Raw genomic sequence first — 14,170 nt, forward strand, 5'->3', positions numbered from 1 at the left:
CCCCAGATTCGGCCAGAGAGTTATTGGTTATTATACTAATAATAATTCGTATTCCGGGCTCGTATTACACATGCACTAAGAAATAGGGGATCAAATTTGAACCCTCCGGGTTGGTACAATAGCTGCATCCAAAGGGGTGCTCATGAGTCTAATTATGCTTATTTGAGGGTGCATTCATAGGCGGCGGAAGCGGGGGGACGTGTCCCCCCTAAATTTTAGGTGGGGGGACGGTCCCCCCTAATTTTTTTGGGGATAACCTTTTTTTTTTTTTTGCTTGTCAAAATTTTTTTGGTTAGCCACTCCTAAAATTTTTTGGGGGCGCTTGTCCAATTTTTTACCTGTGTCCATCCCAAAATTTCAGGTGGACACCCCCTACATTTTTTGGCTTCCGCCGCCAATGGGTGCATTTAGCTATGTTAAGTACCCTATGAAATTGAACTTGTGTTAAATGTTCAAATTTGAACCCTTTTTAAGTGTCACTAAGTATATGCGCCTTAATAGGTTCATATTTGCACCTATTTGGGTGCAAGCGAGCATTTCTTGGTGCATTTAATGATAAAAAGGTGCATTTTTTCACCTTTTACCACTTAAGGTGCAAGATTACACTCCTAAAGGTTGATACAACTGCTTCATTAGGGTTCAAACATTCCTTAGTGTGTAAAATATCTCTCGATCGATGATCCGGATATAATTTCCTTTGTTTTGATTGGTTAATGATGAGCAAGACCGTCTGACAAATGTTTGTTGAAAAAATCTAATATCTTTGCAATATTGCCGACCGAAGTTGAATTTAGGAATTAGATTCATAACTATATATTCCGTTAGCTGCTACAACACAGCATAAACCTAAAAACGTTTACAGAAAAAAAAATGTTTATAGATTAATGTGATGGCAACTGCTCACTGTTGGCCTAAGCCTGTCAGCAGAAAGATAGATTTGTTTTTTCATTTATTCATATTAAAGTTTTATGGAATAACTTCTCACTTCGTGAATTCACGAATCTTCCCTGAAGAAGGTAAATGTCCATAGGCGGAAGCGGGGGGGGGGGGGGGGTACAGGTCCCCCAAAATTGAATTTTTCTTTTGCTTGTCAATTTTGTTTCCTGCGCCCCCCCCCCTAAATCCCAAATTCTGGTGAAACCCCCTTTAAAATGTCTCTTGTCCCCCCTAAAATTTAAGTTGATGACTTTTTTTTTTTGCTTGTCAAATTTTTTTACATGTGTTCATCACAAAATTTTAGGTAGACCCCCTAATTTTTTGGTTTCCGCCGCCAATGTAGATGTCTACCGAAAATTTGGAGAATGAATAAAAGAACTTAATTGTTGTCATTGCAAAAACTGCATTACTCGTGAATTTATTTTGCATTTCCGATTTATGTATGTATATATATATATATATATATATATATATATATATATATATATATGTATATATATATATATATATATATATATATATATATATATATATATATATATATATATATATATATATGTATATATATATATATATATATATATATATATATATATATATATATGTATTACATTCCGCGTGTTGGCGCTGTCACATCTTGGCGTTTTAGACAGCGTATGCCCGATGTATGAGGAATTTGGCGAATACGCTGGCGTACGTCGAATACGTTACGGGTAAGTTTTGTATACGTTAAGAGTAGGCTAAAAAACGCTGGTATACGTCGTCATACGGCGAGGTCGTCGAAAAATTTTGTGCACTTTTGACGTATGAAAGCGTATGGCTCATACGTCCCGCATACGCGGGCCATAAGTTGTAGTCAAGTTACGCGATCGTTGATACACGTTGACACACATTACTCGTAAGTTACTCATAAGTCGATGTACGTCGAGATAATTAATGTCCAGCGTACCCTAAAACTTACTTCTAACCTATGAGTAACGTATGGAAGCTTAAAAGTGCCACCGAGATGTTGAGATAATTATCTCGGGAAGTCGACATCTTGATAGCAAAATATAAGATGACGAGATCCTGGATCTCATCATGTTGACATCTTTTAGAAGAGATGATGAGATGACGAGATCCTGGATCTCATCATGTCAACATCTTTTAGAAGAGATGTTGAGATGACGAGATCCTGGATCTCATCATGTCGACATCTTTTAGAAGAGATGATGAGATGACAAGATCCTGGATCTCATCATGTCAACATCTTTTAGAAGAGATGATGAGATGACAAGATCCCGGATCTCATCATGTCAACATCTTTTAGAAGAGATGTTGAGATGACAAGATCCCGGATCTCATCATGTTGACATCTTGTAGAAGAGATGATGAGATGATCTTGTCATCTCAACATCTCTTCTTAAGATGTTGACATGATGAGATCCAGGATCTTGTCATTTCATCATCTCTTCTACAAGATGTCAACATGATGAGATCCGGGATCTTGTCATCTCATCATCTCTTCCAAAAGATGTCAACATGATGAGATCCAGGATCTTGTCATCTCATCATCTCTTCTAAAAGATGTCAACATGATGAGATCCAGGATCTTGTCATCTCATCATCTCTTCTAAAAGATGTCGACATGATGAGATCCAGGATCTCGTCATCTTATCTTTTGCTATCAAGATGTCGACTTCCCGAGATAATTATCTCAACATCTCGGTGGCACTTTTAAGCTTCCATAGTAACGTGCTTTGAACGTACGTGTAACTTAACTCCAACGTATATTGACGTATGAAGACGTGCTCCGGACGACCACAAAACTTACTGAACGTGTTTATAACTGACAGCTACCGTATAATGGCGTATTGACAACGTTTATAGGAATTGGTATATAAAGGTGGGGTTCACAGGAGGAACCCATCAGAACTCATGAAGACTTCATGGTGAACAGATGCCAGGGGAATTCTTGGCAGCGTTCTTCGAACCCTTATAAAAATCGCCAATGGTATTTGAATGGTGCCGAATGGTAGTTGAATGGTGATCTGAATGGTAAATGGTACGCGAATGGTATTTAAGTGGTGTTTCAATGGTAAGTTCTTAATGGTAATTGGTAGTTTATTTAATGGTAAATGGTATACCATATACCCAATGGTGTCTCAGCGGTATGTGACTAATGATATGATTGGTATGACGAATGGTATACCATTACCCAATGGTGTCTCAGTGGTATTCAATGGTGTCTCAGTGGTATGTGCTTGTAATGGTATGACTGGTATGATCATTGGTATACCATACACCAATGGTGTCTCAGTGGTATACAATGGTGTCTCAGTGGTATTCAATGGTGTCTCAGTAGTATGTGCCTGTAATGGTATGATTGGTATGATCAATGGTATACCATACACCAATGGTGTCTCAGTGGTATACAATGGTGTCTCAGTGGTATTCAATAGTGTCTCAGTAGTATATGCCTCTAATGGTATGACTGGTATAATGAATGGTATACCATACACCAATGGTGTCTCAGTGGTATACAATGGTGTCTCAGTGGTATACAATGGTGTCTCAGTGGTATTCAATGGTGTCTCAGTAGTATGTGCCTGTAATGGTATGATTGGTATGATCAATGGTAAATGGTATACCATATACCCAATGGTGTCTCAGCGGTATGTGACTAATGGTATGATCAATGGTATACCGTACACCAATGGTGTCTCACTGGTATACAATGGAGTATCAGTGGTATTCAATAGTGTCTCAGTAGTATATGCCTCTAATGGTATGACTGGTATAATGAATGGTATACCATACACCAATGGTGTCTCAGTGGTATACAATGGTGTCTCAGTGGTATTCAGTGGTGTCTCAGTAGTATGTGTCTCTATAATGGTATGACTGGTATGATGAATGGTATACCATATACCAAATTGTGTCTCAGTGGTATTCAATGGTGTCTCAGTAGTATGTGCCTCTATAACATGTATAATGGTATGATTAGTATGGTGAATGGTATACCATTACCCAATGGTGTCTCAGTGGTGTCAAATGGTGCTGAGTAGTATGTGCCTCTAATGGTATGACTGCATGGTATACCATATACCCAATGGTGTCTCAGTAGTATGTGCCTCTATAATGGTATGATTGGTATCAATGGTATACCATATACCCAATATGGTGTCTTAGTAGTATGTGCCTAGTGGTATATATAATCATGTTGGATAATTGTAAAGCCATAGTGGCTTAGTGGTGTTTGCCTAATGAATGCCATTAATGTTAATGGTGAATGGTATGCCCAGTTGCATTACCCATTATCATAATTCCGAAGATTTAAAGAAAATATATCAAAGATTAAAAGGTATTTAGAGTTAATTAAATATTTGAGCTGTGACTTTTATGCGAGCAGCTTCCCCAAGTCAAGTGTAATCGCTCATGATTGTAAACATGGTATCTTGCATTCTTTTAAATTGTCTTTTTCCTTATTAAGTAAAAGGTCTATATGTGTTTAAATATTATTGATCCAGTGGTTATAATACAACATTATAAATTTGTTATATTTTACAATTGTACATGTTACTTTCTAAATTTAAATCTGATGCAATGGGTGCAAAAATAAAATCAATCGTTCAATGAAATCTTTTTTGATAATAAGGGTTTTGATTTTTAATTAATAAGTTTTATTCTATTTTTATAATAATTTTGCTTGTTTATGGCCGCTTTTTATAAAAAAAACTATATATTGAGTGTTCCAAGAAGATATTTGCAATCAATCCCAAAATTCGATCAGATGCAAATTTACAGGTGATGATAAACCTTAAGTTTATCTAGAACATAACAATTTGGATTTTTTTATGGATCAGTTGCAAGTTTGCAATGAAAAGTATGACTCTCATGATTTTGGAGTCTGAAATTAATTTGCATTCGATTGCTTCGATTGCAAGTTTCTTGCAATGCCCCATATTTTGCTCAAAATGAATTCACTGTTGGTTGTCTTGGTCCCCCAACCTCTATCAAATTCCCATCCGCAAACCCTGATTTGGTCTGTCTGCAACGTCAAAAGCCCCCTCTGAACCCATTTGTACACTATTATAGCTGCTTCCAATCATGAATTATTTCTCTCTTTTTTTTTACAAATGATATTTTCAAAATTCTAATTCTATTTTTTAGGCCCTAATTATTCTTTCCCACTTGTGGACAGCGTTTATAAAGAGGAGAGATATTCTATAGGCCGATCATTACTTGATTGAAATGATTTATCCACTTGGTCTTGCTCCCTCACCCCTATCAAAATTCCCTGCCGCCATCAGGGTATAGTACAATGTAACAGAAAAGAAATCTACTGAATGAAATCTCAATTTCTATCATTACAAAAGCAAATTAAAAGGGAAGATGAGGAGTGAGTAAAAAAATATATATTAAGGGGAAAAAACAAGAAAAGAAAAAAGGCAATGAAGAAAAGAAAGATTAACAGAAAAGAAAAAAGACAACGAAAATAAAAAAGAAAATAAGAGAATACAGGAAAAAAAAGTGAAGGGATCGAAAACTTTTTCATAGATTCCAAGATCCAAGGAAAACAGTGACACGCCATCATGGTTTCCAACCCAGAGCCGATCGAGAGGAAAAAGAAGACACCCCTGATTTGGTTTTAATTCACCCCCCTCCCCCCCCCCTCCCTTTCGCGTTGGCAAGCAGGGCCGCTTGGCTGCTTGTTAGCTAGCTCTATCGCACGCACGTACGCGCGCGCACGTCTAACCGCCTTCTTCTTCTTCTGTATCCTTCCTCCGCTGTATCGGAGATCCGCAGTTTGATACTGCATTAATGGTAGCGTTACATATTTTGACGTGAGAGTAAGGTAGATCGAGAGAGGTGAATCTTATGCAAGAAATTTAAGACAAGTAGGTTAAGGTCGTTTCTGGAGGAATCTGCTAATTCGACGTCAGGTAGAAACAGGACGGAAGTGGTAAATTGTTGTGGTTCTTGATCATTGAAATACACAGAAAAATACTGCAGTTCCTCGTCTTCTTTTATTAAGTGTAGAAGTGTTTTCCTGTGTGTGCTAAACGCTGGGCATTCTCCAACAAAATGTACAACGCTTTCCAGTTCGGAGTGGCAGAACTTGCAGGACGTTGTGGTACTTTGATTCAGAGAGAATAATCTTCTATTCGTTGGGTATGTACTGCAGGATAATTGAGCTCTGATGGATATAGCTTCCCTCAAGAGAGGGCTGGAGACTTGCTTTGGGTAATAATTCTTTTTATTACGTTGGGTCATGCCCGACCATAGACTTAGAGAAGATTTTTTAGCAACTGCAATTTCAAGGGCTGCATAGTGTTGTTTATAAATTTTTCCCATTGCTAGCTTCTTCCATACTTTATATGGAATGCGCTCTCTAAGGATGTTAGTGAGACTTGGAAGCTCATAACTATTGAGAATTTTTATCCAGCGTCTTACCAATGGTGTATTGTTTGCTATACCATTCAATAGGATTCTTCTTTCAGTGCGCTCGTCTGAAAGGCTTGCATATTGCCCAAGTAAGAGAAGAATTTCATAGTCGATTCGCTTATCCATTGGAAGGATATCTAGCAATAAATAAACAATTTCGTCAGCCGCACTCCTTGGCAAACCAAGCACTCTTTTAAAAAGAAAAGATTGAGCCTTGTTCAGACGGGACAGCATGTAGTTGGTAAGTTGGATAATCTGAATCCCATACAGCATTCTTGGTATACAGAACATTTTCCAAAGATGAGTACATATTGGTGGCAGCAGGCGTAGAGTTCCTTGCTTTGTTCCAGTAAGCGAGAAGAAGGTGTTATATCCCTTTGAGATGATGTCATTGGTGTGATCAATATTACAATTGCTTTTTATTATGCCAAGGTGTGGGTGCTCTCTGCTTTCCTTGATCGTCATTCCTCCCATTTTCCACTCGATTGAACTTACACTGGTTGATGTTTTTTTGTTTATTACTACTACGGCACTTTTTTGTGGATTAATTTTATATCTCCAGGCACAGGAATAATTGAAGGTGAGGTCCAGCATTGATTGGAGTTCACGAGGGCATGTACTGATAAGAGCAACATCATCTGCTAGTACTATCACTCCCATGTAGCAACCGTTAATAGAGCATCCTAGACAAGCATTCCTTAGTGATTTGATCAGGCCGTCGATGAAGACTGTATATAAGGTGGGAGAGAGCACACTTCCCTGTTTTACACCTTGAAGGATTTGAAAAGGAGAGCTGACTTTTCCTTCCCACATGACTCTACTGGTACTACCATTGTAGAATTCTTCCAGTGTAGATAACAGAGATTCATGGAGGCCTAGGTTTTGAAGCTTAGAAAATAGGCCTTTATGCCAAACGATGTCAAATGCTTTCTGTGCATCAAGAAGAGCAAGATATGTTGTGCATTTCTTGGCAGAGTTCAGTTGGATTATTAATTCCAGTGAGGATGCAGTAAGGAGGCAAGATTTGCCTTTCTGGAATCCAATTGCAATATTTGAAAAAGAAAACTCCATCTACCGGGACCGCCGTTTTGCTGTTGATAAGTCCGTCGATAATTCATCAAAAACTAAAGGAACACGGGTCAGATTCGGACAGCGACTTCAAAGTCATTTGTAGAAGGCTAAACAGTAAGTTCTATAACAATTTTCTTTGATTTATTTCTCAAATTGTCTCAAAATATTAGATGTCGGTGTACTGCCACGACCACTGCACTGCACTGCCACCGCCATTGCATGCCCCGTTGGCGCTGGCCGCTGCTCTACTGGCCGGGACGTGGCTATGACGATAGGGAGTGCTTATGCTTTGTGTTGGCTGAGTTGAGCTCGGCGAGCATGGAATAGATTAGTAATTCGCTCGTATTGCCTGATGTTTATTGTCAATGTTTTACAAAAACCATCTCTGAATACGTTGAATTCATGAATGAATGATTTGTTAATGCTAATGTCAAGACTGTCAAAGCGTTAATTGTGAAACACTGCACTGCACAACGTAATTCACTGAAATTGAAAACTTGCCGACAAATATTGTTTTGGAATTAGGTCTATAATTTGTTGTTGTTGATAGATGTTGGTAAATGAGATAAAATGGAGGTGAAACACGGTAGGGGTCCTAAAGTTTGAAAAATGATAAAGACTACGCAGCCCCTATAAAGTTACACTGTACACACCACTCATCGCACATAGGGTGAAATGTGCACTTTGTGTGTGGAACTGTGACTGGACAGAGTGACAAACGATTCCTATTCAATTTTTCTACAGAGGCTGCAATAATTATGCAGAGAAAAGTGGCGCTAATGCAGTTTTGCACCGGCCGATTACCCACAACGAACAATTGTCCATAGACTGTGTACAACGGATAGATCGTCTCCGCACAGCGATTCGAAGACCGCTGATTGGTCAATCGCGCAGATCACGTCATGACCACGTGGTCCCAAAAATAATTCCTTCGGACTGCGTGCGGAAGTATCGATAGCGATAACGATATCCGGTCACGTTGTGTACGCCGTAAATAGTTTTGGTTCGTGATCGGATCGCTCCGGTATCGATCGAAAATTATCGAAACTCTGCAATTTCATGCATATTCACGCGACGCTCCGAAACCCGGAAGCCAATTGACTTTGCGCACGTTGCGATAGACTCTACAAATTCCAACGAACACGATGGCATATAGACGCTAATTCGTAAGATTTTGACAGAAAAGCAGTATCCTGAGAAGTAATCGAAATTTGCTTACCTGTGCAGTATCGGTGAGAAAATAGATCCTCCGAGAATACCTTTCATAATTCATATAAAATACGGGAAAGTGAAATTCTAGGTCGATTTTGGTACGAGGTGATAGAGAATTGCACACTTGTTTTGGTGGAATTCTGTGTGGGGAAATAAAAGGCTTGCACTGCGCATGCTTACTATATTTTCATTCATAAATTGGTTCTCGGCAGGGGCTGGATGACGTCATGTAATAAGCAAAAATGTACACGACCGCTACGTTCACGCTCCGCTATCCGTTGTACACAATTGTTCGTTGTGTTACCAGCATACCTCATCACCAAAATTTGTTCCCAAATGTCATGACAGGTCTCTCAGTCACATTTCGATGTTAATACCACCTCTTTTCAAAATATCGGGAACGGCTGTATTTAGTCTTAGATCTCGAGGCGTTGACAAATGGTTGATCTAATCCGTAGAAATCACTTCGCGGATTGGATTCGCTGTAATATTTATTGGGACTGAAGTTAGCAAACAAATCATGCTAACATGTGGCGAACAAACAGCCAGCATGCCGCATGCGAATCTTTTGGTCGCATAACTTCGGTCCATTTCAACATGACGGCAAATCCAAGCGATCCGCAATATTTTGAAAAGTGGTGGGCATATTGTGTATTGACCTCAAAACGTGTGTAGACAAATACGACAATTTCTGGTGGGGAGTTTTGCTCGAAGTTGGCTGGTGTGAAACTTGTGAAGCATTAATGCGGGAGGTTATTATTAGATCATTTCATGGGGCTAGGCATATCAATTTTTAAAGTAAATTTTATCCTTTTTTAAGTTTGTCCTGTGATCACATTTTATCTGTTTTTATTTATTTACTGATCAAAACTTGCCTAAAACAATGTCTGGAATTCATCCACTGGCATACGATTGTCCATGAACGGATCCATGATTTCTCAAAGGGGGTAGTGGGGCAGATTTTCCCAAGGAAATTTTATATAACAAGCAAACCAAAAAAGAGATCCTCACTCTTGTATGAGACAATATTTTCAATATAAATATTTGCTGTAACTTTCGAAGGGGGGGGGGGAACACTTGTGTAAGAAAGCCACATTTTTATCTTGCTCTCAAGGTGGGGGCACAGGGGTCCATTGCAGAAAGAGTTGCGTTTAAACCCAGGTCAAAAAATCAATCGCAAGTCCCAAATGCGCGCTGTTGATTGGTTGAAAATCAAGTTGCGTATGATATTTAGAGTTGCGATTTATTGCAACTCAAAATATACAACGGACCCCAGGTCAAATGTGCCCACTTGGATCCGCTTCTGGGATTGTCAATACCAGGGAAATGGAATTTATGACATCGATTACCCTCCTTTTGAAAATTGCTGCTCTGGAAATTTGATTTCAGATGACATAGCTATTACTAGTATAAAGCATGCACATTTATAATACAGCCTTGTCTGAACTAAGCTGAACAATATCACATTTTATTATTGTATTCCTGAATTGTGGGCTGGTAATCAGAGATCCATGAAAAATATCTCTAAAATTAAAGTTCTAAGATCATTCTTTTTCTATTACTATATTAGTATTCTATTTTTGTTTGTATCTGCACATACATGCAGATTTTACAACACTTAAATTGATTTTATTTCATTTTCAAAGTTTGGACGACGGATACACTGGATGATAAGGTAGATGGTCCAGCCTTACATGGGAATGACACGACGGGTGTTGAACACAGAAAACGTGCCGTGTACAAGAAAAAAATGGAGTTTATGAAAGGTATGTGTGTAAGAATTTTCTTCAGTAGGAAAAATTGCAAAGCTTCATGAGATAAAACAGATTGTATTCTTGCAGTGGCATAGCTGAAAAAAAAAATCAGTATGTTGGCTGAGGGGTGGACACTTTGTCCTCATGTATTCATTTGTTGTGGTATTTGTCATCATTGGGGCCTCCCATTAGATAATAGGTTATTTTCTTCCCATCTATGGTTAAACATAAATTTATTTATCATATTTTACAAAATGTTGATATTTGTTAATTGGTACCGTTCAATTGAATGGTAGTGTATACTGCAAATTTCTCGATATTTAAAAAAATATAAGAACTTCTAAAGAAAGCTTAAACACACGACAAGCATTGATGTTTTGAACCTTTAGCTAATATACTGTCCTTTGCATTGTTTTCATCCAATATTTCTTATTACAGCTTCAAGGAATTAATCCTGCCGGGTACCCATTCACTTCACCTGGGTCTAGTGCAGCATAGTGTGGATAAATTTCGGGCTCAAGGAAAACACACCATGGCTAGGACTCAAATTCATGACCCTCTGTTTGTAAGGTGAGAGTCAGAACCACTAGACCACGACGTACCCAAGCTGATGTCATATCCCCTCTTGTTCTTTTGTATTTTATTACAAGAAGTCATGCTTTTTTACACTTTGTCCTTCGAGGACTATAAAAAATGGAGTGAAAATTTATTTCAAAGACATGTCCACCCTAACAAAAAGTTGATTTGATTAAATAGAGAAAAATGAAACATAAAAATCGGATGAAAAATAAGAAAGGTATGACATTTTTAAGTTTCACTCAATTTCACTTAATAGTTATATGCACATCCTGGTCGGTATGCAAATGAGGGAACTGATGACATCACTCATTCACTTTTCTTTTGTTTTTTTAAATATGAAATATAATTTTCTCCCCATTGACCTTTGAAATAAAGTTTTATTTCTCACTGAATATGTGGAGTTACCATTGCTTAACATTATTTGGTTCAGTCCAGTTGGTCCTTATTGTCAAATCTGTAAAAATTGAAATATTGTAGAAGTAAAACAATGAAAAACAAAACAAAAAGTGAGGGACATCATCGATTCTCTCATATGCATGTGGGTAAATTGTGCATATAACTATTTTGTGAAATATAAGCGAAATTTTGCATCCGATTTTGATGAAATATTTTGCATGATGCTTGCCTGATTTTTCTCTGTTGATTCAAAACAACATTTTCTGTGGTGGACTTGAACTTTAATGTGAAGATATGCATTGCTGGAAATAATGATATGATACTTGGGACATATCATACACACATGTATGAAAATATGAAATAATTATGATTTCATTTCATACAATAAGCCTAGCAAATATTCCTGACAATCATGTGTACATTAGGTTAGTTTTTTACCAAAACATTGTTAAAATTTCAAATTCAATAACTTTGTTATTATTAGATGTTAACGAAATTTTCAGCATGATGTTTTTCTGATTCATTCTCTCCCTACCAAAATCTCCCCTCTTCTATGCTTTCTTTCTATGGTCCCCTTCATTCTCATAACTATTTTATGTGTAAAATGTAACCGGTCGTCCAACCCATTTGATTGAAGGGCTAGAGGTACTCGAGACTGAAAGTTATGTGATATAATTCAAAGTGTGCATCAGACAAACAAAAAGCACTGAAAATTTCATCAAAATTTGTTGAGGATTAACGAAGTTATGACGAATTAAAGTTGTTATTTTTTGGTAAAACTGTTCTCTTCAAGTCCTCATGAATATACAAAATCACAATTTATATATTTTTTGTATTATATGAATTCAAATTTTGTCCAAGCTAGGTTGTAAAAAATTACAATTGACTACTGATTCTGTGTAAGACAATAATCATATTATTTCTCACACATAGTTGAGTTATTCATCTGATTCAGCACAGCAAAAATAGACAGAAAAGAAATAAGTGGGTATCTTGTATATATTATTTTCTATATATTTTGCAAAAAGAGGTCTCTATTTTTTCTGTTTTTTAGTGTTCCAAATTGAATAATTTTCTTTCCCTATTTTCATTATATTTTCTTTCTATGTGTGATATATTATTTATTTCTTAATGTATCTTTATTGTATTTATTATAAACTTTTGGGGTGTTTCTACAGTAAATCATTAAAAACAGTTTATCTTTTCCGGACTCGAATATTCTTATCGCTCTTAAACCAACCTGTTTCTACGGACCGAATAATCTGATTAACTTGCATTTCACTTAGCAAATAGGGCAGAAATCGGAAAATTCAACCTATAACATCAACATTGCATTTCGGTATGTCTCGTTAGGAAAATGTCTCGTTAGGAAAATTTTCAAAATTCATGGTAGATCTCACTCATTGTAGCAGGTATACGTGTTTCGCGATCAGCTGGCGAGATTAAACAGGCCAGAATATATGTATACTGTGAGATCGCACTTCTGGGTTCAAGCACTTAAGCCAGACATGCATGCTATTTTGCCCTATGTTTTACAGAAAAGTTAAACGGATTAACATGGCAATAACCACCTCTCAAAGAAAAATGAGAAACCGTATTTTGTGCGATGCAATTTATCAATTAACCACATCGCGTCTGTTTCTACAGGAAACTTATCCAGGATTCTGGATACTTAGGCGGGTAATACTTTTTAACAATTCTTTGTAGAAACACGCCATTGATATATCTTTTTAGGTGAAAAGAAAAAAAGAGAACAATTTGGGGGTACTATTTTGCCCCCTTTTGGGGATATTTCATTTCTTCTAGGTGTGGTACCCTTTATTCATTTGGCCATGTGAAGGCTATCGCACATTTTGAGTTTAATCTTCGAAATTTGGTGTTCATTAGTTTGTTGTCCAAATTCTGTCTTACATGTAAATTTGTTTATAGGAAAATTAACATAATATCTATGTGGAGTGCAATCATTGATCTCTTGTAGTGTCGCGTAGTCACATGTATTCATAATATGGTGCTTTTATGCCATACCTGTCAATACTCTTTTGTACTTGAACTTATTAGTAAAAAAATGTTTATTAATGTTGTTGAAAGCAATTACACACAACAGATTTAACATCAAGTATCAGGTTTGTATGCAGAACAGTGGTTTTGCCAAGTACGCAATCCATGTAAAAAGCAATAAGAGAGAACAGGTTTATTTTTGGAAATGTTAGTCTTCATTTGTTGTGTTTTTCAAACTCGATCTGTCTTGATACATGTTTATTTTTTTCATAGCAAGATTGACAGAGATATCAACGAATAGCTAAGTCATATATATTAATAACTTATGTGCTTTAATCATAAAGTCTATACTTGTGAATACTCTGTGCCATTTATGCTGTACTTAAACTTCTTATAGTAAAAGCAATTTAATGACGTTCTTGAAATAACTGCTTTCATTTTTTTCTTGTGTATACCGGGGTACTTATTCCATTATTAAGCTTTCCATTAGCCCCAGAGATATGCTGTTCACCATTGGTCTACCATTCACTGTACTTTATTGGCTTACTATACATTGCACATCTTTGTTCTACTGTCTACCATTGGTCTACCATTGAATGTACACTTGTCGTCTATAGTGTATGACCAATGGTGTTATTTGAATGGTTGACTAATAGTATAGTGTATGGTGTGACAGTATTGTATGGTAAATGGTAGGTCAATGGTGTACAGTGTATGGTAAGCCAATGGTGTATGGTAAGCCTACGGTGTACGGTGAATATTAGTTCAATGGTGTATGGTAGGCCAATGGTGTACTG

The sequence above is a fragment of the Lytechinus variegatus genome, chromosome 10 (assembly GCF_018143015.1).
Source record: "Lytechinus variegatus isolate NC3 chromosome 10, Lvar_3.0, whole genome shotgun sequence".
Classification (NCBI taxonomy): domain Eukaryota; kingdom Metazoa; phylum Echinodermata; class Echinoidea; order Temnopleuroida; family Toxopneustidae; genus Lytechinus; species Lytechinus variegatus.